We start from the raw sequence: 24,761 nt of genomic DNA, 5'->3' as shown, positions 1-24,761 counted from the left end.
CTGAATGAGGTGCCCAGGAAAGCTTCAGTTGTGGGATTGGGCATATTAGCTGATTTGAGCCACAATTAACTCTCTGCTTCCATCTCTATGTTTATGGTACGGGTTTATTGTTCCTTCTGTATTACTCTTCTCTTTGACTCTTTTTTTCTTTTCTCTACACATCTCTGCCGTCATATAAACTCCTGTTTTTTCCTGCTCCTCCCATTCTGATCTAACTCCTGGTCATATCAAACTGTTCCTCAGGCCTATGTAAGTGAAGATAATAAAGTTATGAGACTCACATGAGTTATAGGATTCCTCCTACAAGTATATCATATCAGGTAAATATGGGCACCTAAAAAGTAGTTGTCCTGGGTGGCTCTACATTTATTCCAAAAGTTCTGTCATTACTCAAAATATTTTGGTCACTTATCATGTCAAGTTGTTCTCAAAACCAGTCTGAGCTCTACAAGAAGACCAGTTTCACTTCCTTATAATCACAGTTAGTATCTCAGAGACCCTACCACTCTGCTTGTATTTATTTGTCATCCTGTTCCCAGTTCCCCTTTTCCTTTCTTGCCATAGTCCCCAAGCAAGAGGACTTCTGGGTTCAGATGAGGCTCCAGTGTGGGGCAAGGCTGGTTGTCATAGAGAGCCCAGCAGTGAAGGGAGATCAGCATGCTCACAGGACTTTGACTTTAAACAAAGCATGCTTAAGCTATTGTTTTTAGTGTGTTCTCTCCAGTGTCCCATTTCCGCTTTGTGATCTCCTGTCCTACCTTTTTTTCCGGAAAGAACCATCAAATTCTAGGGCTGGGGACATAGCCTTGAATTGTCTTCCACTCAGAGGTTACTTGGAGAGAATAGGTAAGGAGAGGTACTTCAGAGGGCTCCATGTCCTTCTGCTCCTGGGTGGTTAGTTAATGTTCTACCAGCAGTTTCCACTCTTGGGGAGAGCAGGATCATGTTCCAGCCCCACATCACTGCTCAGGGCAGAGGGCACTTTGTACAGAGAGTTGTGATTCGAGAGAGACCTGCATCTGACCTTCCTACTTCATCTTTAGAGTCTAGCCATCTGTGGTCTTGTATCTTCTCAGTTCTCAGGCTCTGGATCTTCTTATTCTCTTCCTCTCTGAGTCTCTTCTCTGGGGGGAGAATGAGGAAGTCTACTAGTGGGGGTAAAAAGAAACCCTGAAGTTCGCAAAGCAAAAATTAACATGAAGCGGGGCTCCCTGCCCATCATGCCTCTCTCTCCTCTCCAGCAGTTTCTGAACCCCCCAAAACCCCAGTGAGATGTTAGCTGACTGTACAAATATGTCTACAGGATTTGCTCAAAGATGAGGCTGTATTTGAAGGCTTTGTGTTCTGGCTACCATCTTATCTGCTTTTCTCTTTTCCAGAGGATTCTACATCTCACAAATAGGTATGAGGCCAATGGTCTAGAAATTCAGCCTCCTTTCACACTTTGTTAATCTCAGAATAAGTGATGCAGAGCCTGTTTAGATAATATAGCTGTGGGGAGAGAGAGAAAGGAGGCATTGGAACACCTGCCAGGGACGGGGCCAGAGAGCACCATTGGTGAATGCACATCTCTGGAGCAGAGTAAGAGAGGAGGTAGGAACAAGGATGAAGCTAAAGGAAGCCAAAGAATTATAGGAATTGAAGGTATAATCCATAGGGAAATCGTGAGGGGGCTGGACAGAGACTTCTGGTGGTCCCCCCTCTGCTGCCTGAAAGAAGAGCTGCCTGATCAGTGCCTATTGTGGGCGTGGCCTTAGGCTGGGTTCTGGGGATATAGAGATAAGTAAGACACAGTCGCTACTTTACAGGTGTATAGTCTAACAAAGAGAAGATAAGCGACAAATAGGAATTAGATGAGATTTTCAAAATGTGTGGCACTGTGGGCTGGGATACGGCTGCCACTACTAACAGCTAACATTTATTGCTCACCCACTGTCTTCTAGATGTTTTACACCCAGATTAAATCATTGACTCCTGACAACAGCCCCTGAAGTATGTATTGTTATAATCCTCATTTTTTTTTTTTGAGTAACAGCCCTGAGCTAACATCTGTTGCCAATCTTCCTCCTTTTTTCCCTTTTTTTCCCCCAAAGCCCCAGTAGATAGTCGTACATCACACTTGTACATCCTTCTAGTTGCTCTATGTGGGACACCGCCTCAGCATGGCTTGATGAACAGCACATAGGTCTATGCCCAGGATGCAAACCGGCGAACCCTGGGCCGCCCAAGCGGAGTGTGTGAACTTAACCACTATGCCGCCAGGCCGGCCCCAGTATAATCCTCATTTTGTAGGTAAAGAATCTGAGGCCCAGAGACAATACAAATAGCTCACCAGAAGTCTCACAGTGGGGATTCAGGAGCAGGAACTCCAGCGCAGGTTGTCTGGCTCTGGAACAGGTGCTCTTAGCTAACACGGCCTCTCTCAAGTCATCCAGAGAGTGTGCGGAAGCTCTGCCACTGCCCATCTGTGTGCCTTTGTACTTCTGGGCTGCCCTTGTGCCTGGGGCACTCTTCCTTAAAGACGCTGGTCAAGGGGGCGGCTCCTGTGACATCTTCTCTGACTCCTTCTGCCTACCCCGGGGCAGTCACTGTCCTAGGAGCTTAAGCAGTGCTTTGTGTTTATTTTGTTTAACTACGGAGTATTCTATTTATTGGAATACTTGACTCCTTGTGTTAGAAGCTTCTGTAGAGCAAGGACTTTTTTCTTTTCTGGAAAATTTCAAATACGTGCAAAAGTTAAGCTAATGATATAATGAATCTACATGGACTCATCCTGCAACTCCAGTAATAATTTCATGACCAATCTTGTTTCATCTATAGTCCCCTCTCCAAACCTTTAATATTTTGAAGCAAATCTCAGATATCAAGTCATTTCATCTGTAAATATTTCAGTTATATTACTAAAATATCTAGGATCTTTAAAAAACATAACCACAATACCATTGTCACGCTAAAAATTAATACTTCCTCAATATCATAAAATATTCGATGTTCAAATTTCTGCAATTATCTCATTATTTTTCCCCTTCCCTTTCTGTTTTTTTTTATTCCTTTATTTCTTCCTATGTCTCCCCTACCTTTCCTTTTTTTTTTTGGCAGTAGAGTTGTTTGGATGAAGATCCAAATAAGGGCTTTATTTTTATTTTTTTAATAATTTTATTTATTTATTTTTTTCCCCCAAAGCCCCAGTAGATAGTTGTATGTCATAGTTGCACATCCTTCTAGTGGCTGTATGTGGGACTCGGCCTCAGCATGGCCGGAGAAGGGGTGCGTTGGTGTGCGCCCGGGATCCGAACCCGGGCCGCCAGCAGCAGAGCGTGCGCACTTAACCGCTAAGCCACGGGGCCGGCCCAGGGCTTTATTTTTTAATCAGCATGTTCTCCTCAGCACCTGGCTTTGTGCTTGACATAGTAAATTCTCAATAAATGTTTGTTGAATGAATGAATCATTGGAAATCCATAAAATGTCCTGGTTGGATTGTGTAGCCTGTCATTTATGGTTGGTTTCTTGCGATGGCTTTGGTTTTCCTACAACTTTAGTTAGGGATTAACTGAGATGCTAGCTACCGTCAGTGCCTGTGAATGTTACTAAAGGTTAGAGGAAATGAGTGTGTCTGTGACTGAGACACTCACAGGCAAGAAGGACATGGGCCATTGCTTTCTTGTCTCTGTTTTTTGTCCTTAGTCTCTTATTGTCTCACTTTGAGTTTAGACTGACCATGTTTGGCTTCTTTGCTATTTCTTCAGAACAAGGACCCTGAAGGAGCTCCCTGAGAGTATGAACAGCTTTCATATGGTGCTGTGGTAGGCAGAATTCTAAGATGCTGTGCCAAGATTTACCCCTAATCCCGGACTGTGAGTATGATGAAATTGCATGCCTGTGATTGTGTTACCTTATGCGGCAAAGGGATTTTGCAGATGTAACTAAGGTTACTGAGCAGTTAACTTTGAGTTTAACAAAAAGAGAGATTATCTGAGTTGTGTTAATCTAATCACACAAGCCTTTTAAAAGCAGACAGTTTTTTCCAGCTGGTGTCAGAGAGGAAATCAGAGAGATTAGAAATGTGAGAGGGATTCCATTTAAGAGATTTCTCCATTGCTGAGATGGAGGGGGCCTTGTGGATGGGATCTGAGAATGTCCTCTTCTAGTAGCTGAGATCAGTCTCTAGCAGGAAAATGGGGACCTCAGCCTTATAACTTGAAGAAACTGCATTCTCTGAGCTAATAAGTGGGTGTGGTTTTAAGCTACTAAATTTGTGCTAATTTGTTTTGTAAAAAGAGAAAATATAGATGCTTTTTACTTGATAGATTGCATAAGCGGCTCCTTTGCTTATTTTATTTTTAAAAATATGAGAGAGAATTTAAATACATTGAAATTCGTAAACATCTTAAGTGTATAATTTGGTTTTTGGTAAAAGTATATACCCATGTAATCACCATGTGTATTAAGATGTAGCACATTTCCATCAGCCCAGAACGCTCCCTTGTGCAACTTTGTAGTTAATTCCACCCACTATGGTGAGTTCTAACACCACTAATTACCATTGCCTATTCTTGAACTTCATTTAAATGGCATCATATCATATGTGCTCCTCTGTATCTGGCTTCTTTTGCACAGCATAGTGTTTGGGAGATTAATCTATCTTATTCTAGCAGTACTTTGTGCACTTTTTATTGCTAATTAGTATTCCACTGTATGGATATACCACATTCTGTTTATCCATTCCCATGTTGAGGGATATTTGCATTGTTTCCCCTTTTTGGGTACTGTGAATAATGCTGCTATGAGCATTCATGTATAACTCTTTGTGTGGATATCTATTTTCATTTCTCTTGAGTAAATACCTAGGAGTGGGATTGCTGCACGGTATGAGTATATGTAACTTTATATGAAAATGTAAAACTCTTTTCTAGAGTGGTTGTGCCATTTTATATTTCCACCACCAATATGTAAGAATACCAGTTGTTTCCCATCCTCACAAGACTTGGTATTTTACAGTTTAGCTGTTTGCCAATAATTTCTCTTTGAATACTTCTCTGTGACTTGCAGAATAGATTATTCATCTCATGCCCATCTCATGGAATGTCCTCCCAACGCCCCAGTTTTTCGATCCTCCCTGTTTTAGGTCAGTGTTTCCTAATACAATATACATATGAGAATTACCCTGGAGTTTTTCAAAATACACAAGCCCAGTCTCATTCCAGACATACTGTATCAGCTTCTTCAGGGATGTTTTATAGGCTTATTATGTACATTGAAAAAGTTCTCCAGGTAATTCTGATTCATACTCTTAGCTAAAAACAACTGCCTTTAGGCTCAAGTCCTACCTATTACAGCAGAGGTTCTCCATCCTGACTACATGTTAAAAGTATCTGGGAAGCTTTAAAAAATTACCAATTCCTGGGTTCCACCCCACACCAATTAAATCAGGATCTATGGGTAGGGTCTAAGTATCAGTTGTTTTTAAAATTTTCCCAGTCATTCTAATTTGTAACCGTATTTCTCATTGAATATCTCTGTCTTCTCTTGTGGCATTTTCCCATTTATATCTTTGTATTATGATAGTTTACCTGTCTCATCTCCTGTCTTAGGCTCTATGTTCCCTGGGATAGGGACCTTGCCTTTCTCATTTCTGTATCTTTCATGGAGTCTAACACTGAGACTTGTAGCACAGTAGGTGCTCAGTCAGATTTCATGAAGACAGGAACTGGTCCTCAGGAAAAGATTCCCAGTCACAGGTAGATTGTGTCCTCTGTCTAAAGTTCACATGTTAATGGAACAAGGTTCTCGTCCTCCCCAGGGTCAGAGTTGTGCTTGTGATGACTGGTGTAGGTAACTCCTCTGTGAGAGAACAGGGAGAACATTGCCCTGTTTGGTGTTTGTTTTTGCAGGCATATCATTGGGACTAAGAATTATATGAGTATATGAGGTGGAGGGGCAGGGATGGGTAAGCCGACAAATCTAATCAGAATGGAGGAATTATACTAGAGAGTACCGGTAAAGAAAGTAAGAAATGTTAGTATAGAGGAAGAAATGTGAAGTTGTCTGGTAGGCCAGGGCAGGCCACTGTAGATTCTTGAGTAGGAGAGTGAACCAGTTTTTAGGAAGGTAATGAGGCAGTAGTATGCAAGGAAGATTTCAGTGAAGAGACCAGAGACAAGAAGTCAAGCTGTACTTCCAGCAGCAGAGTTGTTTCTCAACAAATTAGGGTTTATGGGAATGGAGAGAACAATACAACTGAGAGATATTTAAAAAAGAATCAATAGGTTTTGAGCATGTATTGAACCTGGGAAACAAAAGGGCGAGGGCTGAAGGTATTTGAGTGTGAGTGTCATGAGTTCTAGGAAGTAGCAGGGGCTAGAGATAGAGATGTAGGAGGCATCTGCAGAGATGTCATTGAGCTGTGGAAAGAGGGTGGTGGAGGGAGACAAGCAGGGTCTGAGTACTAAATCTGGTGTGGGGGTGCAGTGCATTGGTGGGGATGGAAGGAGGAGAGCGTCCAAGAAGGAAAAAGTTGTCTGTGGTCTTAGATATTGTAAAAGTGAACAATGTTAGGACGGTGAAAATACCTTTGAATCTGGCCAAGAGATGGATACTGATTTTATGCTGCTTCCAGCAGTCTTGTGTCTGGAAGCACAACGGCAGAGGCCTTGGAGAAATGAGGTGATGAGGAAGGGGAAAGACAGCACACATGTTTCAATTGCTTGGAAGTGAAGGAAATGAGATAATAGGTTAATACTTAGTGGAATTAATAAATGATCATTATTCAGGCCAGACGAGATCTGACCCTCTGAAGGAACTGGGGACAAGGAAGAGAGAAGGTGCTAGAGAGATTTCTATGTGATTGAACTGGTGGAGACCCTTGTGAGTGAAAGCTGTATTGCTGCATCTGATTCACAGGAGCCACCTGTGCAGGAAGGGTTACTTGTCCCTAAGAAAGAGGCTGGGAGATCTTTTCCTCATGAAATCATCTTCTTTCTGGGAGGAAGACAGGCATTTTCTTTCAAGCAGGTTGGAGCTGTTGCCTGTTGGTTCTAGATAGACCCACTTTGTTAGCAGGTGTGCAAATGAATTTAACTAATTCTCTGTCACTAGATCAAATGTCTGTGGACTTAGAAATAGGCTTACTCTGATGCCCAGTCAAGCAATTTCTCTTTCTTCTGCCTGTAAAGAAGACATTGTGTAAAGTAGTTTCAACTGTGAGGCAGCATGTTGATATCTGATATATAATTTTTATTATAAATATACAGCACATTTTACAAATAATTCAGAAGTGGCCTTAGCCAGGCAAAATTAAATAACACAGAATAGCATGGATGAGGGGAAGTGTATACGGTCTGTGTCAGGGTTAGAAAACCCTGAAAGAGGTACCTGAGTACAGAGAACTCTTGACTAACCCTCTTTGAGGGGCCCTCTTAGACACGGCATGAGACCAAGTAATCAATATTTAATAAAACCTTTCTCTCAACAGCCCCAAAGTGATTCCATCTGTACAGTGGAAAGCTGGGTGGGAAGTACATTTGCCTCTCCTTCTCCTGCCCTTCCTTTTATCCTAACACACATTGCGACTCATAGACCCCCTGGGAGAAAACAAATTTCAGAGGCTGTTCAAGAATCCTAGGGCCCGGTTATAATACTCCCCTTGTGTCCTAATGAGCATCGGCACCAGTGCAGCTTTCTCGGTTGTAAACAGCGCCAATGGCATGAGTGATAGTGTTCCCTTCAGGGTGCTCCCACTTCTCAAGGACCAAATGCACCTTAGTAGGGCCAGGGTTTCCTGAGAGAGTGAGCAGGCAGACAGACAGAACATGCACAGGCAGACACATGGGATAGAACGGTGGCTGGTGATTGGTCTGAGACACCTAGAAACTGAGTGAGATCCGTTTCTAGCCATGAAGGAGGAAAACAGCTGCTTCTTGTTTTCTATTTGGAGCCCCTGACATAGAAGCCTTGAGGAGCTCCTGGCCAACGGGACTTGAGGGATTTTGGTGGCTTCTTTCACCTAAGGCAGACAGATTGGCTTACACAGCTAAACTGAGTAAAATAACCCCTTTCACATAAATAAGCAGTTACAAAAGTTAAAATGGCAGAATGTCTCAGAGAAAAGGGAAAAAACCCAATACCCCAAATTGTGCATTCTTTAACAATTGATCTCTGAAGGGTAGCTCTCTGATTCATTTCCCCAGTTGCCAGCAGACTGTCTCTATTAACAGCTGACTGCTCCCTAAAGCTGTAACCCCTCCTTCTGTGGGCGTTACTTAAATAAAGCCCATAAAGTGATTAAAATGCGCATGCATATTTTTTGCATTTTCCATTATGACTCACCTATGGACCTTGGCAGATAGTTTTCCTAGTTGCTTATAGTGGGTTCTCTGAAGACAGGGTTGACAAAGGGCTTAGGTGGTATTCCAGCTAAGCAGGATGGTTCTTAGGCCCTGGTCCTATAGACAGGCAACCCTGACAGTGGAGAAAGGTTCCCAGTTCAGAATTGGTTCTATATTTGTTTTCCTGTGTCTGGTGGGTTCACTCTGGGCTTTGGAGAGACAGGAAAAGCTTTTTACTTCTACTTTTTCTCTGTTCTTTTCTGGCACGTGCATTTCAGTGGATAAGGACGTAAACCCCAAGCTCATGGCAAATTCAAGTTAGCCTCTGATAGGACAGGACTGGGGTGGGAAAGTGAGTGTGCTCTGAATAGGTAAGTTTAAAACAAGTCTAGGTCAGGAGATGGGGAGGGGCGGGAGGTTCTGGCAACTCTCTCCCAAGGTCTGCTTTGCCAAATTTCAAAGACTAGGCAGGTTGGGTTTCCTACAGATTCCCAGATGTACTTTTCCATGTATTGACACTGAAGGGAGGGGCTGTGACCAGGCAGCCTTACGATGCCTCATTTGGCAATTAAGGGGAGGAAAGAGGCTTCTTCCTCTGTTCCCTGAGGGTGAAGGGATCCTTCTAGTGATGGGGATGAGAAGCTTGGAATAAGTCCGCAGTGCAGCGAGCAGGACAGGTTGCATTATTTCTTTTTTACTTCTGAATAAACTGTTTCTGTGGCTGATGGGAATGGGGAGGCTGAAGTTGGTTTCTTTGATTCCTGGGCACTGAAGTTCAGGGAAGAATATGTAACTTCATCGACCTGAAAGGCGTGAGCAGTGGTCAGTTAAATCAGTGTCATAGGTCAGGCCCTTACCTGGTCTAGTGTGATTTAGTACCACGTGCTATCACCACTTTGAAACTTTTAGCTTTGGAGAAGGGCTTTTATAACCCATTTCTTTGCTTACTAACATCCTGTGAGTGATCATTGGAAAAGAGACATTATGGTATTCGTAGAATGGAATACGAGAGATGATACAGCAACAGGAATGAACACACTACGAATGCATACAACAATGTGGATGAATCTCACAAAATAAGTTTGAATGAAAGAAGCCAGACACATAAGGATATACTGAGTCTTTCATTTATGTAGGAGCATAAACAGACAAAACTAATCTAGGGCACTTGAAGTCAGGATAGTGGGTACTCTTTGGAGGGAAGTAACTGGAGGGTTTTTTGCAGGGAGGATGACGTGTTGTTTCTTGATTTTGTTGCTACTCACATGGGTATGTTTAACTTGGGAAAATTCATACATTGTTAAAATATACTTATTATTTAAACATTTTTCAGTATACGTGTGTATGCTATTGAAAGGTTAAGATGGGAAAAATTTGGTAAAATTATTATAAAGTAAAGGAACTAAGACCTCAGACTCGTTAGAATGGAAATTATCCTTTGACAGTAAGAGCAGAGTCAGACTGAAGGTTGAGGAGGGAGAATGATCTAGTCCTTCCTTGTGTTACACACCGTGCAGAGTGCCTTATATTTGTATCTCATTGAATTCTTCAGCTTCTCTTTGAAGTAGGCATCATGCCCATTTACAGATGACAAAACTGGGGATCAGAAAGGTTAAGCTACTTGTCCAAGGTCACAGAGGTACTAAGAGTCTCAGCCAGGATTCAAACACAGGATGGGGATAATTCCAAAGTCCACAAGCTTGCAATGAGGTAGACTCATGGGGGTCATTTACCGACACTTCTTTGCTGCTGCACTGAGGATCTTTGACCCAAACTTGGTCTCACCTTGCTGTCTTTAAGAATAACCCATGCTACACAGAGATATTTCCATGAGAAAGTGAACCAGTGACACTGGCTGTGCTTACCTTGTTAGGGGAGTTGTCAGAGTGGCCCTGACCTGGGGAAGCAAAAGAAGAGTTACCAACCCATGAATATGCAAAAGCTGACTTATGGCCTTAGAATGATGGTTCTATTAAGCTGTTGTGATTTCTAGCTGAAGGAGGTGGCAGGTGGTGGGAGGGTGGAGTGGGGAGATGGTCCATGATCACTTAAGGAATTGGCTATCCAGAGTGTGTGGTCCAGACCCAGGACATTAGCACCAGAAGAGGGGCAGGAGTAGAGCCACAGGAGGCCTCAGTCCACTTCTGAAGACTTTCCTGGTCACAAGGCCTTGATTTGTTTTTCACTGATGTGTTTCTCAGCAACAGGCTTCCGTGGCAAGGAGGGGCATTAAGGCCCACAGCACCCAGAGCACCACAAGACAGGGAAAGTCTCACCAAGGGAGAATGCCCACATCCGTAAAGAGGCACAAGGGGGAAGGAGGAGGATGAGGAAATGGGTACTGGAAACATGTCTATCTTAGTCTGGCCTGTCTGGCCCAGGCAGAGTGAGCATCTCTCCCAGGGCTGTGTCCCAGGGTAATCTTTTGTGGTTAGGAAGGGTGTGAGGACCTATGCCAACTTAAGGTTGGGAAGTGGAGATCCCCTCTAAAGATTCAGAAGGTAGGGAGTGGTTGGGAATCCAGGATTCCCTGCTAGGGCAGGGCATGTGGTGGAACACACCAGCTCTCACTACGTGAGTGACTTTACTTACTGTTGTTGGAGGCTGAGGGTTTGTGCTCTGTGAGATCGCGCTGGTCACTTGCCCTAAATAAATATCAGACACTGTGACTGCTATTCCCGAGCATAGGATCTTTGCTCCTTGAATGAGAAGGACACTGTCAGCAGATAATTCCTCGGGGCTCCTCAATGTTCATTTATACCGTGGTGGGTACTGCCTTTCCTCTGAGGGCCTCCTTCCTCAGTCTACCCATGATTCCTTCTAATGTTTACTCTGTCCTGTTTGCTGGATAGGCACGTTTAGGTCCATTCTTTATGAACTGCTTCTGAGCCTACTTCTACTCTGACACCTTTCCCCTTTCATAGGTAGATGCTGTTTTTTTTCTCACGTTATTTATTGCCCAAGAGACTTTTGTTTGTTTCTGCTTTTTCTTAGGTTCTCTTCATGTCTTAGCCCTCCCTCTGCTCCTATAGCCAACAGAGCACAGGGCTCACTTTCTTCTGCCTCTCGTTCCATTTCCTCATTCATTTTCTTTCTTGGCCCTTGGCTTCCCTGACTCGAGGACCGAGAAACATACTTGGATCTGCCTCCTCTAAACCAGACGGGGATGGGAATAACCATGTCCAAGAGATAGCAGGGTACAGGAGGCATGAAGACCAGGGAAGAAGAGACCTGCAAGAATTAGTGCTGAGAAGCAGAAGTTTAGGAAGGAGGAGGAGCAGATCCAGGCCCAGAGACAGAGTTGAAGGCTCCTTCCCTCTCCCAAGCATGGTGGTTAGCCTTGGAGAAAGCGGAAAATGAGGAAAGGCCATCATACCCTCCAGTCTTTCTGATATACAGAAAGTACACCAGGGCTGCTATCAGGGCTATACCGGCCAGCACTCCAATCACGATGCCTGCAATAGCCCCTGCTGAGAGGCCAGAACTTCCTTGTGTTGGAACATCTGTCATGGAAAGAAAAGAGAATGAGTGAAGGTGACATTATTTTACAGTGGGGGTGCCCTGGGAAACAACTCTCAACATGGAATAGTCTCTGCTTGTTCCTTCAAGGAATAAATTTTCTGTGGGAAGATTGCTGTGGGGTGATTAGCTGACTATGTCCTTGTAAATTTTTTCCTCTCACTGTATTTCTTTCTAAGTTGGTGGTCAGACTTGCCTCGATTGCATCCTGGCCTTTCTGCACTCAGATGTTTATGAAGGCTCTGGAAATGTGAGAAAGGCTGATGGCTCTTTTTGTATGTTATAACGTCCCACCTTTTCATGGTTGCATCTTTTTCTGTGCGCCAGATGTGGCAGCCATGAAGATGTGCCTCTCAGGTCTCTTGTGGTGGGAAGTTAATTGACGAGAGGCCTGCGCTAGTGCACTCTGAAGGCACCATCTCCATTCACCATCACTGCTCACTGCACAGAGACCACGCTTCCCAAAGGCTCCCAGCGGGGATATGAAAGCAATCCCAATTCCGCAAGAAACGATTTTCCTCTGATGGGTGACTTTAGCTCAAGGACTCCCTGTCAGCCTTGTAGACACTCTCTTAAAACTGCACTGCAACTAAAGCTTTCTTCCTTCTCTTTCTCCTTTACAGGGATCAGATCTGCATCAGATCTGTGGTCTGAGGAACTTCCGATGCTCTTCCCACTCCTGTCCTACATTCTCTCACAGGCATTTTTCCCAATAAATATCTTGTGTGTCTAATTTCATCTTGGCTTCATCTCAGGGGATAAAAACTGACATCCTAGGCTGAAATTTTGCACTCAACTCCTTTTGTTCCTTTCCCATATTGAGTCAGAAACTATGCCCCAACGTTTTTTTCTCTAGTGCCCCCCCCCCATATATAATACCTTTTGCATCTGTTTCTTCTTTTTTATTTCTGTTGCCTTTATCAGGCAACTCAATGATAATGATTAATACTAATGTTAACTACTTGCCAAGATCTGTGCTGTATACTTTACATATATCTCATTTGATTCATATAATAACCCTGTCAGATAGACATTGTTTCCGTTTTACAGACAAAAAAAACCTGAGGCTTACAGCGGTGAAAAGTTTACCCAGGGTCATATGGCTAGTAATATGTCGATCTGGAATTTGACTCTAGGACTTCCTGACTTCATAGAGGCTAATGATAACAGTAGTAATAATAGCAGCTAACACTTATGGAACATTTCCACTTTGTGTGACATTTTGCTAAGGGTTTAATTGATTATTACGTTAAATCTTTAAAACAATACCATGAAGTGCAAGTACTCTTATTGCAATTTTCAGTTGAGGAATATGAAGCTCAGAGAAATTAGTAGTCTTGTGCGAGAAATTTGTAATTCTAAACCCCTACATTAAAAAAGAAGAAAGATCACAAATCAACACCCTAACTTTACAATGTAAGGAACTAGAAAAAGAAGAACAAACTAAACCTAGAACTAGCAAAAAGAAGGAAATAAAGATTAGAGTGGAGATAAATAGAGAATGAAAAAACAATAAAATCAATAAAACTGCAAGTTGCTTCTTCAAAAATGATTAACAAAATTGACAAACCTTTAAGTAGATTGACTAAAAAAAAAGAGAGAAGATTCAAATTACTAAAATCAAATTCAAATTACTAAAATAAATTAAAGTGGGGAATTAGTATCAATTCTACAGAAATAATAAGAATTTTAAGAGTACTATGAATAATTATATGCCAACAAATTGAATAACCTAGATGAAATGGACAAATTCCTAGAAGAAACACAAAACGTACAAAGATGGAATCATGAAGAAATAGAAAATATGAATAGACCTATAACTAGTAGCGAGATTGAATTAGTAAAATCAGTAAATAAAATTCACCATCCTTTCATTATGAAAATGCTCAAACTAGGAATAGAAGGAAACTACCTCAATATAATACAGGCCATATATGAAAAACCCACAGCTAACTAACATCATACTCAATGATAAAAGACTGAAAGTTTTTGCCCTAAGATAGGGAACAAGACAAGGATGCCTGCTTTTGACACTTCCATTCAAAATAGTACTGGAAGTCCTAGCCAGAGCAACTAGGTAAGAAATAATATAACATGCGTCCAAATTTGAAAGAAAAAGTAAAATGATCTTTGTTCACAGATGACATCAACTTACATGTAAAACACTGAAGATCCCACAAAAAAACTGTTAGAACTAATAAACAAATTCAGCAAAGTTGCAGGATACTAAATCAACATGCAAAAACCATTTGTATTTCTAAACACTAACAATAAATGATCTGAAAAGGAAATTAAGAAAACAATTCCACTTACAACAGCATCAAAAAAAATAAAATAGGAATTAAATAAGGAGTTGAAAGACTTGTACACTGAAAAACTATAAAACATTGCTGAAAGAAAAAAAGACATAAATAAATGGAAAAACATTCCGTGTTCATGAATTAGAAGACAATATTGTTAAGATGACAATACTACCCAAAGATATCTACACATTCAATGCAATGCGTATCAAAGTCCCAATGACTTTTTTTTACAGAAATAGAAAAATCCATCTTAAAATTCATATGGAATTTCAACGGACCCAAAATATCCAAAACAATCTTGAGAAAGAGCAAAGTTGGGGGACTCACACTTTCTGATTTCAAAATTTACTACAAAGCTACAGATGCCAAAACAGTGTGGTACTAGCATAAAGACAGACGTATAGACCAATGGAATAGAATAGAGATCCCAGAAATAAACCCTCGCATATATCATCAAATGATTTTTTACAGGAGTGCCAAGACCATTCAATGGGGAAAAGACAGTGTTTTCAACAGATGGTGTTGAGGAAACTAGATATCCGTGCAAAAGAGCAAAGTTGAACCCTTCTTAACACCATATACAAAAAATTAATTCAAAATAGATCGAAGACCTAAATGTGAAAGCTAAAACTGCAGAAACTCTTAGAAGAAAACATAGGGTGAAAGCTTCCTGACTTTGCAATTGGCAATAATTTCTTGGATAAAAGCCACAGGTAACAAAAGAAAAAATAGATAAATTGGATTTCACCAAAATTAAAAACTTTTGTGCATCAAAGAACACATTCAATGAAGTGAAAAAACAACCCACAGAGTGGGAGAAAATATTTTCAAATCATATATCTAAGAGATTAACATCCAGAATATATAGGGAGCTACAACTCAACAATAACAAAAAATCCTATCAGAAAATGGGCAAAGGACTTGAACAGACATTTCTCGAAAGAAGATATACAAATGGCCAATAGGCACATGAGAAGATGCTCAGCCTCACTAATCATTATGGAAATGCAAATCGAAACTGCAATGAGATACCACCTCACACACATTATGATGTAATTATATACGTTAAAAAGAAAAAGAAGACAACAAGAGTTGGCAAGGATGTGGAGAAATTGGAATTTCTGTGCATTGCTGATGGGAAAGTAAAATGGTGCAGCCACTGTGGAAAATGATATGGCAGTTCATCACAAAAATTGAACAAAGAAATACCCTTTGATCCAGCAATTCCACTTCTGGGTGTATACCCAAAGAACTGAAAGCAGGGATTTGAACAGATATGTGTACACCCATGTTCATAGCAGCATTATTCACAACAGCCAAAAGGTGGAAACAACCCAAAAGTTCGTAGATGGATGAATGATAAACAGAAAGTGACATATATATGTAAGAGAACATTATCCAACCTTAAAAAGGAATGAAGTTCTGATATATGACACAACATGGATGGAAGCTTGAAGACATTTATCCTAAGTGAAATAAACCAGACACAAAAAGGACAAATATCATCTGATTCCACTTAAATGAAGTACCTACAATACTCAAATTCTAGAGACAGGAGTTGAAGTAGGGAGTGGGGAATTATTGTTTATTGTGTACAGAGTTTTAGTATGGTAAGATCAAAAAGTTTTGGAAATGGATAGTGGTGATGGTTGCATATCAATATGAATATACTAATGCCACTGACGTGTACACCTAAAAATGGTTAAAAGGGTAAATCTCAAGTATATTTTACCACATTAAAAAAATGGTAACAGACAAAAAAAACTTGTGCTAGGTCACATAGTAAGTGCCAGACCCAGGATAAGAAACTAAGTATATTTGATTCGGAGACTGAGCTCTTACCACTTTACAGTTCTGTTTGCTGTAATGGTCTCTTGATTGATATTCTGCCCTCTGTGACTTCTATCCATTTTGCACACCATTGGTAGAGTAATCCTCTCAGGAAGATATAGGATGGAGCAAGTGGTCACTTACATTTCACATCCAGCCTGAGGAGGTCACTTTTGCTGGAACTGACCGGGTTGGAGACCTCACACTGATAGTCCCCGGCATCCTTTCTCCTGACAGGGTCTATGGTGAGTGTGCTGTTGTCCCGGGACAGCTTCATCTCCTCTGTGAGCTGTAGGCTCTGGTTATTGAAGTACCACTGGATGGAGATCCCAGTGTCATGTGTGAGGCAGGTCAGGACCACAGCGTCCTCATGTTCTGTGACTGTGGTGTTGCTGGCTTGGATGGAGGGCTTTGCCACTGGTTCTGTGGAGAAATAGAGGAGGTGACTGACTGAGAGTGGGCCTGGGGCCTGGGGCCTCACTCTTTCCTCAGAGATCTCATCCAGCTCTCAGATACCACAGTAAGATCTGTAAAGGTGACCCAGAAGATGACCCTGACCCCTGCAGAAGGACAAGTGTCTTGTTCAGGTGACAATAAGTAAGGAGGGGGCTGTATCTTCTCCTTTGATCCCCAGATCCCCTCAGGATAACCCAAGACTAGTTCCCTTGGACATCTCCATAGTATCAGCACCAGGGACATCTTCTCAGGCCACGTATCCAGCATCCTCATCACCAGGTGGAATTTTTCTCTCATTGGCGTTTGTGTGGCCCTTTGCGAGAGCTTTCTGTGACTTTATGAATGATCAGGTCCCCTCTCTAGTATGGTAGCTTTACATAGAGAAGGGAAGGTGTTTCCTTTTTTTAATTTATTTTGAAATTCTTATTGTACATTATTGTTTGTCAGTCACCAGGAAGGTGTTTCCTTTTTGTTAAATAATTTGTTAGAGAATGAGCATGGCTCAGCCAGTCATCATGACCTTAGCACCTGGAGAAGTTACAATCTAAAGGATTTCTCAATCTGAATAGGACTTTTACTTGCTGGCCTATGGACTGAATATCACAGGGAAGGAAATCTCTACAGAGAAGTGGTCACAGTTTTAATAAAAGGCTGGGACTCTTAGCCTTCTCTGTAAACTCTAAACTTTTTGGCACTGCTCCTTCCATCCCATGGATGAATCTACCTATTTTTCCAAGTGTGCGCAATCATTCATTGCTCTTCTTTGGTATATGTATGTGCTGGTGCCACAAGGTGTCATATAGCTGGTGACTTCAGAGCCAGGACATAATTCAGAGGAGTCTGCACTGAGGCTTGCTCTTTTCCCATTTTCCTGCAGCCTGGCCTGAGAAAGGCTCTGGTGTCAATGGGTGGCACAATTTGGCCAGATTGAGGACAGGCTGCCCATGTACCTTCTCCACATGCCCCTGTCCCACCACAGATGGCATCAGAGCAGAGTCAGTCAAAAGGCGAGATGGGAGCAGAAGGACCTTCTTCCTTCTCCCTCTGTGAAGCCCCGTCCACTGTATGGGGCTTTCTGGGGCTGAAAGAACGCCCTCCCCACATTCCAGGCGGGATCCACATTTGCCCTGGGAAAGCAGAGAGCAAGGAAAGGAAGAGTATGCAGAGGTATTGTGGGAGGATTCAGGGGCAGATTTAGGATTTGCTTGTGTCCATGCACACAGGATGGAAATAACTTCTTCCATGCTCTTTTCTGAAAACCAGACGGACCTCCACCCCAGAGCCTGGTGCCGATGGTCCAGGGGACCCACTTACCTGAGACAGTGATAGTCTTGACTGTGGTCCTATTGAGTCCAGTGACAGAGTTATGGGCGAGGCAGGTATAGGATCCACTATCATTCACAGTGATGTTGGGGATAAAGAGCTCCAGTGTGGATTGCTGGGGCCTCCCATTGATAAGCCAGGAATACTGTGCAGGTGGGTTAGAGGCTGCGTGGCAGGAGAGGCTGAGATTTGCCCCTGGACGGTAATAGGAGTCTGAGGGGGAAATGATGGGGGTGTCCGGGCCATCTGGAACAAACAGAATAAAGCCACACATGATGTAATCAGATGAAGGGGATGTTCCTGGTCTGTACAAGGGCCACAGTGTCCCTCTGAGCCAGATCACAACCTTGTTTTAAAAAGTCCCAATCATGACCTCTCTGTGTTCACTCATCCTGAGTCTGAGACATTAACCTGTTTCTCCCATCAGAGGTTGTTGACCCCAAATGTCTCAAGACAGGAGCAGCCATCCCCTCCTAGTCTGCTCAAGACGGGGCCTGCCAAAATTTGCCTGGGATAAGAAGTCATGGCCAGCCTGGGTGTCCAGGGGTGAAGGTCCATGTACTTGGAGCTGAGAGGGACAGATGTGGCCTGGCCTCTGGTAGTGTGGATTTGGGTAGGTAGCCTGGGCTAGGTAGGGACAGAAGTTACTCACAGAGAACATTCAAGGTGAATGGGTCACTGCGACGGGCACTCACTGGGTTCTGGGTTTCACACTCATAGGGTCCTGTGTCATTCCTTGTGACATGGAGTAAAGTGAGAGTCCTGTTGTCCAGGGACAACTCCAGCCTGGCGCTGTCCGGGAGGCTCTGATTGTTGATCAACCACAGGTAGGTGGTGTCCTGAGTGTCAGGTTCACATGTTAACACTACAGTGTCCTCGTCCTCCACGGGGTTGGAGTTGTTGCTTGTGATGTTGGGTTTGGTTAACTCCGCTGCACAGATAACAGAGAGAACACTGCCTTGTTGGTACCTTTGATTCCTCCAAAGGCGTCTTCAGTCAGGGTTGACATCTCTTACCTCTCAGCCAACCTGAGTCCTTAAAACAATAAGGCAGGTCTGTGTATCTCAAGATAAATGCATGAGGATCTGAGCACTCAGAGAATGTAAAGGCACCTGCTTTATGTCCGGGAGAATGCACAGACTTTCCCAAATCAAATAAGCATCAGGGTTGGTTATGGAAAGATACAGGACTGGGAGTCAGAAACCAACCAGAGCTTCTCCTGGTTCTTCACTGACAAGCTAACTGTCTGACCAACCTTGGGGTCCTCATCTGAAATGTATGGGTGCTGAGGCCCTTTCTAGTCTGTTCACTCACACATCTACTGCACCTAGCCAGATGTGTTTCCTGTGAGGACTTGCTTTCCATAGTTATCCTAGAGATGGGTAATGATGGGCCTTCCTATAGTTCTTAAACCCAGAGAGGACTGAGTAGCTTAGCTTGGAACTAGGTATATGGGTAAAAATACCATATAGGGAGATCAGAAGCAAGCCTGGAGGTCACTTCAGTACTCAGGCTGCAGGGCCATGAAGTGGGGCAGGTCTGCCCAGGTGTTTCATGGTGACTGGCATGAGACAGTGACTCCATAAATGGTAGAGCAGAATTAAGATTAGAAATGCTCCAAAAAAGAGTGAGAGGGACAGGCGGGAGCTGGCTGGCTTTGGCAGCAGAACCATGTGCTCTGCCCTTGGACTTTATAGTCTCTTCTCCCACTGCAGAGGATAGTGATGACCATGTTGATCTCTCCTGAAATACAAGTGGATGTTTTCAATTGCAGAAGGGGTGACCGGTGGAAAGTCGGGAGGAAATCTGGCTTGCACGGACCATTTGTAAACACAATTATGAGACAGAAATCTGAGGAGAAGTTAAATTGTTTCCATATTGAAAATTAATATTAATGCCCCAAATATCTAAGACCAGTTTCTGGAAGAATATCTCTCTAGAGAGCACTAAAGGTTGTAGACCAAGTTCTGCAGTCCAACCAGGATCACATTATGATCAAAGGAAGATGCTAAAGTGGGTTTGAAATCAGTGGCTCCCTGGGTAGAGAGAGACATGTGAGTCCTGTTAAGAGGACAGAATTGATCAGGGGGCATGTCTGAGGTGTCTGTTATATAAAGGGAGGAATGCTCCCAAATTAGTCAAGATGTTATCTGTTACATTTAGGAAAGAGGTCCCCATCACCAACTTCTATGGACAGTTAGGCAGAATTGGAAGAAGGTCTAAGACTTGCATGTGGCTTTCTTTTGACCTCAGGAAACACAAATTTGGTGAAATTCATCCAAATTGGGAAGTGTTTAAGTGAAAGGACAGTGGCTGGTGGATGTCACCATCTGAGAGCATCCTGTGGTAAAGGTGTCATCATGAGGAGCCACATGTGTGAAATAGGCAATAATCCAGTCAGATGCTGCAAGGTCTGGCCAGCCCCACCTTGGGAAGCTCTCAGAAACTGCTAGATTAATGGGAGCCTCACCAGGATCAGAATGTGAGTCAGGAGTCAAGGGGGTGAAATGAGCCTGTGAGCTTTTGGGGCCTGTAGACCTGTCCTTCTGCCTTTGACTCCCTGGTTGAGTCATGTAGAGAGCAGATCAAGGGGTCACATGGCCCTGTCATGCAGCTTGTTCTACTTACTGGCATCATGGAGGGAAAGAGCCTTGGATGGGGCACGGTGGAGGCTTGTTCTCCTGGTGACCTGGGGAAACTAGCTCGTGATGGAGCCTCAAGGGGCTGATGCTCCCACTGATTTCTGTGTCCTTTACTATTGCCCGGGAGGGTGCACCTGGCCACAGGTGTTAATGAGAGAATCCGGTAAAGGCTTAAGGGTGGAGTAAACTGCAGAAGAGTGGCAGTCCCAGCTGGAATGAAGGAGGCAGAAGATGAGGGACATGGATGGAGCAGAGAGAGCCAGAAATGTTAAAGCACAGGGATTAGAAGTGACTTCAAAGACCCCAGGCACCAAGAACCCATGGCTGCCCCAGGGTCAGGGCCAGAACAGCCCTGAAAACCCTCCTATGGCTGAGCAGCCCCAGAGTCATCATGAGACTCTTCTCTCAGAGTGGACTCAGGGGCTGGTGGTCAGAAGGATGGAACATGAGTCTTAGCCAGTGGAGAGACCAGGAACAGGTGTGGCCATAACCTCCTAGGACTTTGCACCCAGGTTGCCGTCTGTGAAGAGATTATGGGTCATTCATTCACCATTCAAGCCTTCCTTCCTTCATGAAGGAGCAATGGAGTTGTTAGGACCTATGCTGGTTGCAGGTGTAGAGTGGGGTGTGAGACAGCAAAGTCCTTTCCTTTATACTCCGGGGGGAGTGACACCAACACATCAGTAAACAAATACGTGATTTCAAGTCCAGTGCAGGGAGATGTGGATCAGCCACCTGCGGGGGTGGCCTGGACATTCCCTGCAGTGACTCTGATTGTTGATGAAGGTAATTTAGTGCTTGAATAAAAACAAAATAATTCTTCATTTGCTCTCAATCCTCAGACTAGAAATTCTACCTTGAACTGTGGCTCCCTAAGAGGAAAAGATCTAATCCAATGGCTAGTCTTGGGTCCATAGTTGCCTAATAAGGCCCCCGGGGTGTTGGAGAGCAAAGGTCAGGGCTGTGGCTGCACTAAGATCTTGTTGTGACTCTGATCTGCTGTTCATGGTCTCTGTGACCCTGATTCAATGACTGTTTCTCCCTATGCCTCAGTTTCCACTGAATAAAATCAGGTATATGGTAAATAGTCTCTGGATTACCATGTTGCTTGTGAAGTAACCATAAAATACCCCCAAATACCTGACCTAAAGCTTAGTGTGGAGGAGCTGCCCAAATAAATGGTGTTCAAGAGAGAGATGTCCCTGGGATTGATCCCTGGTGGATGAGGAGATCCCAGGAGCATCTTCTGTCCTCTCTTCCTCCCTGGGGATGGTGACCATCCTCTGGAGTCCTCTGTGCCCCCAGAGCAGTTGGCTAATGGCCTGAGAACCTTGTTCATCTGTGCTCTCCATGCCAAGTGTCAGGTGAAGGAGCAGACTCTGCCCCTGCCCAGATGTGGCTCTTGGGGCTGAGCCCTGACTGGTGACCAGCTCAGGAGCCTCAGGACTCAGGCAGCCAGGACATTGTTGCTCCCAGTCAGTCCTGCCCAGGATACCAAAATCTAACCCTGGCACAGGCTTTCCAGGGTCACAAGTCAGAAACCTTGGGATAGGCACCTGGACAGGGGCTTCCCAGGGCTGAGCTTCTCTATGAGGTTCCCAGGTGGCTCAACAGACCAGGCCCTGACCAAGCTCTACAGGGTCTTCCACAGGGTGCTGTTCATGCAGAGGGGGCCAGGCGCTGGACTGAGACTGATCTCATTCTGTTGAGTTACTCCCATTAGACTGCTCCATCTCTCTGTAGGGGCTGGAATTAGGGTAGGGTATTCTGATCTTTTTTTCTTTTTTTTAATTTTTTGTTTATTGCAGTAACATTGGTTTATAACATTGTAACAGTTTCAGGTGTACATCATTGTACTTCTATTTCTGCATAGATTACATCATGTTCACCACCAAAATACTAATTACAACCCATCACCACACACATGTACCGAATTATCCCTTTCACCCTCCTCCCTCCCCCCTTCCCCTCTGGTAACCGCCAATCCAATCTCTGTCCCTATGTGTTTGTTTATTGTTGTTATTATCTACTACTTAATGAAGGAAATCATATGGTATTTGACCTTCTCCCTCTGACTTATTTCACTTTGCATGATCTTTTGAAGTTTGTCTGCACTGTGTCTGTGTCCTACACTAAATGCTCAAACCCCAGCATGAGACATAATGCAGAGGGGGATATAGACACAGTCCAGTCAATTCTGTGTGTGTGAAGTACAATCCACTCCACCCAACACCCAGAGGTCAGAGAAGAATGACTCACGGTATACACGGAGCTGTCCAATTCCCACTTCAGTTAGCAAAGTTGTCTGTATGACTTGAAGGGTATAGTATCCTGTGTCCTCCTGGGTGGTGTTCTGGAACAGCAGGGATCCATTGGGGTATATTATCTCCCGACCACTGTATGCAGGCCCTTGGATAGTATTTTGTGTGCCTATCGTATATGATGCAATTTGTTGACTGGAATTTATTCTGTCCCCTTTGTACCAGCCATAGCCGACAAGACTCCCAGGCAGATTGTGGACAAGTAGAATAACATCTTTTCCTTCAGCAGCATTGGATGGCACTGATTCAATGGTTAGAGCACTGGTGGACTGGTTCCAGAAGATTAAGAGTAAGACTAGGAGGGACGAGAGAGAGATCAATCAATATTTGGACCTATGTATTGGGATGGAAAGATGGGGCCCTGGGTCCTGAGCAAGTTTCTTCATCTCTTAGACTTGGAGTGTGTGTGTGTGTGTGTGTGTGTGTGTGTGTGTGTGTGTGTTTGTGTGGTGTGTCTACTGGTCAAGGTCAGCAGCATGACCACCATTACTTCAGCCCCTCTGAACTTGTTATTTCCTGTGTTCCCAATACTCTTCCCAGGTGTCATCCCGGCTCACTCCCTCACTGCCCTCAGTGCCCTGCTCACTCTCGGGGGCGTCCTTGGGAGATGTCTTCCCTGATGGCCTGCTCTACATACCCCTGTCTTCAGTTTCTGACCTTTCCCTGCTCTGTTCCCTTCATGACACTTGTAAGTCCCTGACATCACATTCTGTCTTTCCTTTCCCTAGAATATGAGCTCCATCAAGGCAGGGACTGGTCTGATCTTATTGTGACCCAGTGCCTGGAACAGGCTACAAATACTTGTGGATGAATTAATGAATGAGTGTTCCCCAAACACGTCCTGGTGTTTATTTGTCAGTTTCGGAGGTTTATTTATTATTTCGGAGGTTTAGTAAGGACAATGTTTAGTGCCGCTGGTTGTGTTTTTTTCTGAAGTGTCATTCTGATATAGTTATCTTATTTTCAAAATGTAACTTGGAAAAATACAGCTATTGAGAGTTTCCTGCTCCTCACCAATTCCAGTTCACTAAAATTTTCCTGTCTCTGAGTCCCCTCCCCCCATCCTACTCTGCTCCCCTGTGTCATCTCCCCTCAGGTCCAAACAGACGTCTTCTGTTCCCTCTCAGAGCCCTGTCTTCCCTCCCCAGGAGACCCCAGCCAGTCTCTGTTGTCCTATCTCCCACCCACCCTCAGGGGATCATCTTCTCTCACCTGCCATCAGGAGTCCTTGCCAGGGGACGTGCCCTCTGAGGGCAGGGACTGAGAGGGGCACCATGGTGTCTGCGGCCTGCTCTGTCTCTCCCTCTGTGAGAAGAGCTTGGGCTCCAGAAATGTTCATAAGTGCAGCTGCTCTGGATGAGTCAGCTCTGTTGTCCTTCCTCTTTCTGTATTGAGCCTCCTTCCCTGGCAGGAGTGCCTAACTTGGTCACATGGGTGGGGGCGGGGTCTCTGCCCAGCACTCTCCCTTGCCCTCCACTCATTCCTGCCTCCCTTCTCCGTGCCTTCCCCTTTCCTTTCTTTCTACATTTTGGTTCCCTGGAAACTGCTGAGATGTCTCCTTCTTTAGCTGTGATTCCCCCCATACACACACACACACACACACACACACACCCTTGTTTGGACAAACACAAGCCTGGGGCACTGGTGTCCTGGGAAGTCCCCACAACTCTGGGTCAGGGTGAATGGTCTTCCCCACAGCCCTTTCTCTTTCACTTTTGATTTTTCTTTTCAGAGCAGGTGTTCTGGGGCTACATCAGGAACTTTTATCACAGGGATGTCACCCCTGCTGTGTGTCAGAATCACCTGTGGAACTTCATAAATCTTGTCAATGTCCAGGTGACACCTTAGAAATGCTACTTTAGCAGCGGTCCAGCTTTGTGGATACCCAGAAAGGCTGAGACCCCATTTTGTGGGCGTGGGGCAGCCTCTCTCCTTCTCCTGTTCAGAGTCAGAAGATTCTGTTAAGATGCAGATTCTGACCCGGCAGGTGTGGGGTGGACCTGGGAGTCTGTATCTAACGAGCTCTCAGGTGATGCTGATCAC

At 44.0% G+C, this 24,761-nt stretch overlaps 1 pseudogene; it reads right to left on the bottom strand.

Annotated features, from left to right (window-relative positions):
* Window positions 1–7,212: 7,212 nt before the first annotated feature.
* On the bottom strand, window positions 7,213–24,060 carry LOC131396897 (carcinoembryonic antigen-related cell adhesion molecule 1-like; annotated as a pseudogene).
* Window positions 24,061–24,761: the final 701 nt, after the last annotated feature.

This window comes from Diceros bicornis, chromosome 34 (genome assembly GCF_020826845.1).
Source record: "Diceros bicornis minor isolate mBicDic1 chromosome 34, mDicBic1.mat.cur, whole genome shotgun sequence".
Taxonomy (NCBI): Eukaryota; Metazoa; Chordata; class Mammalia; order Perissodactyla; family Rhinocerotidae; genus Diceros; species Diceros bicornis.
This window is presented reverse-complemented; position numbering and strand designations above follow the sequence as displayed.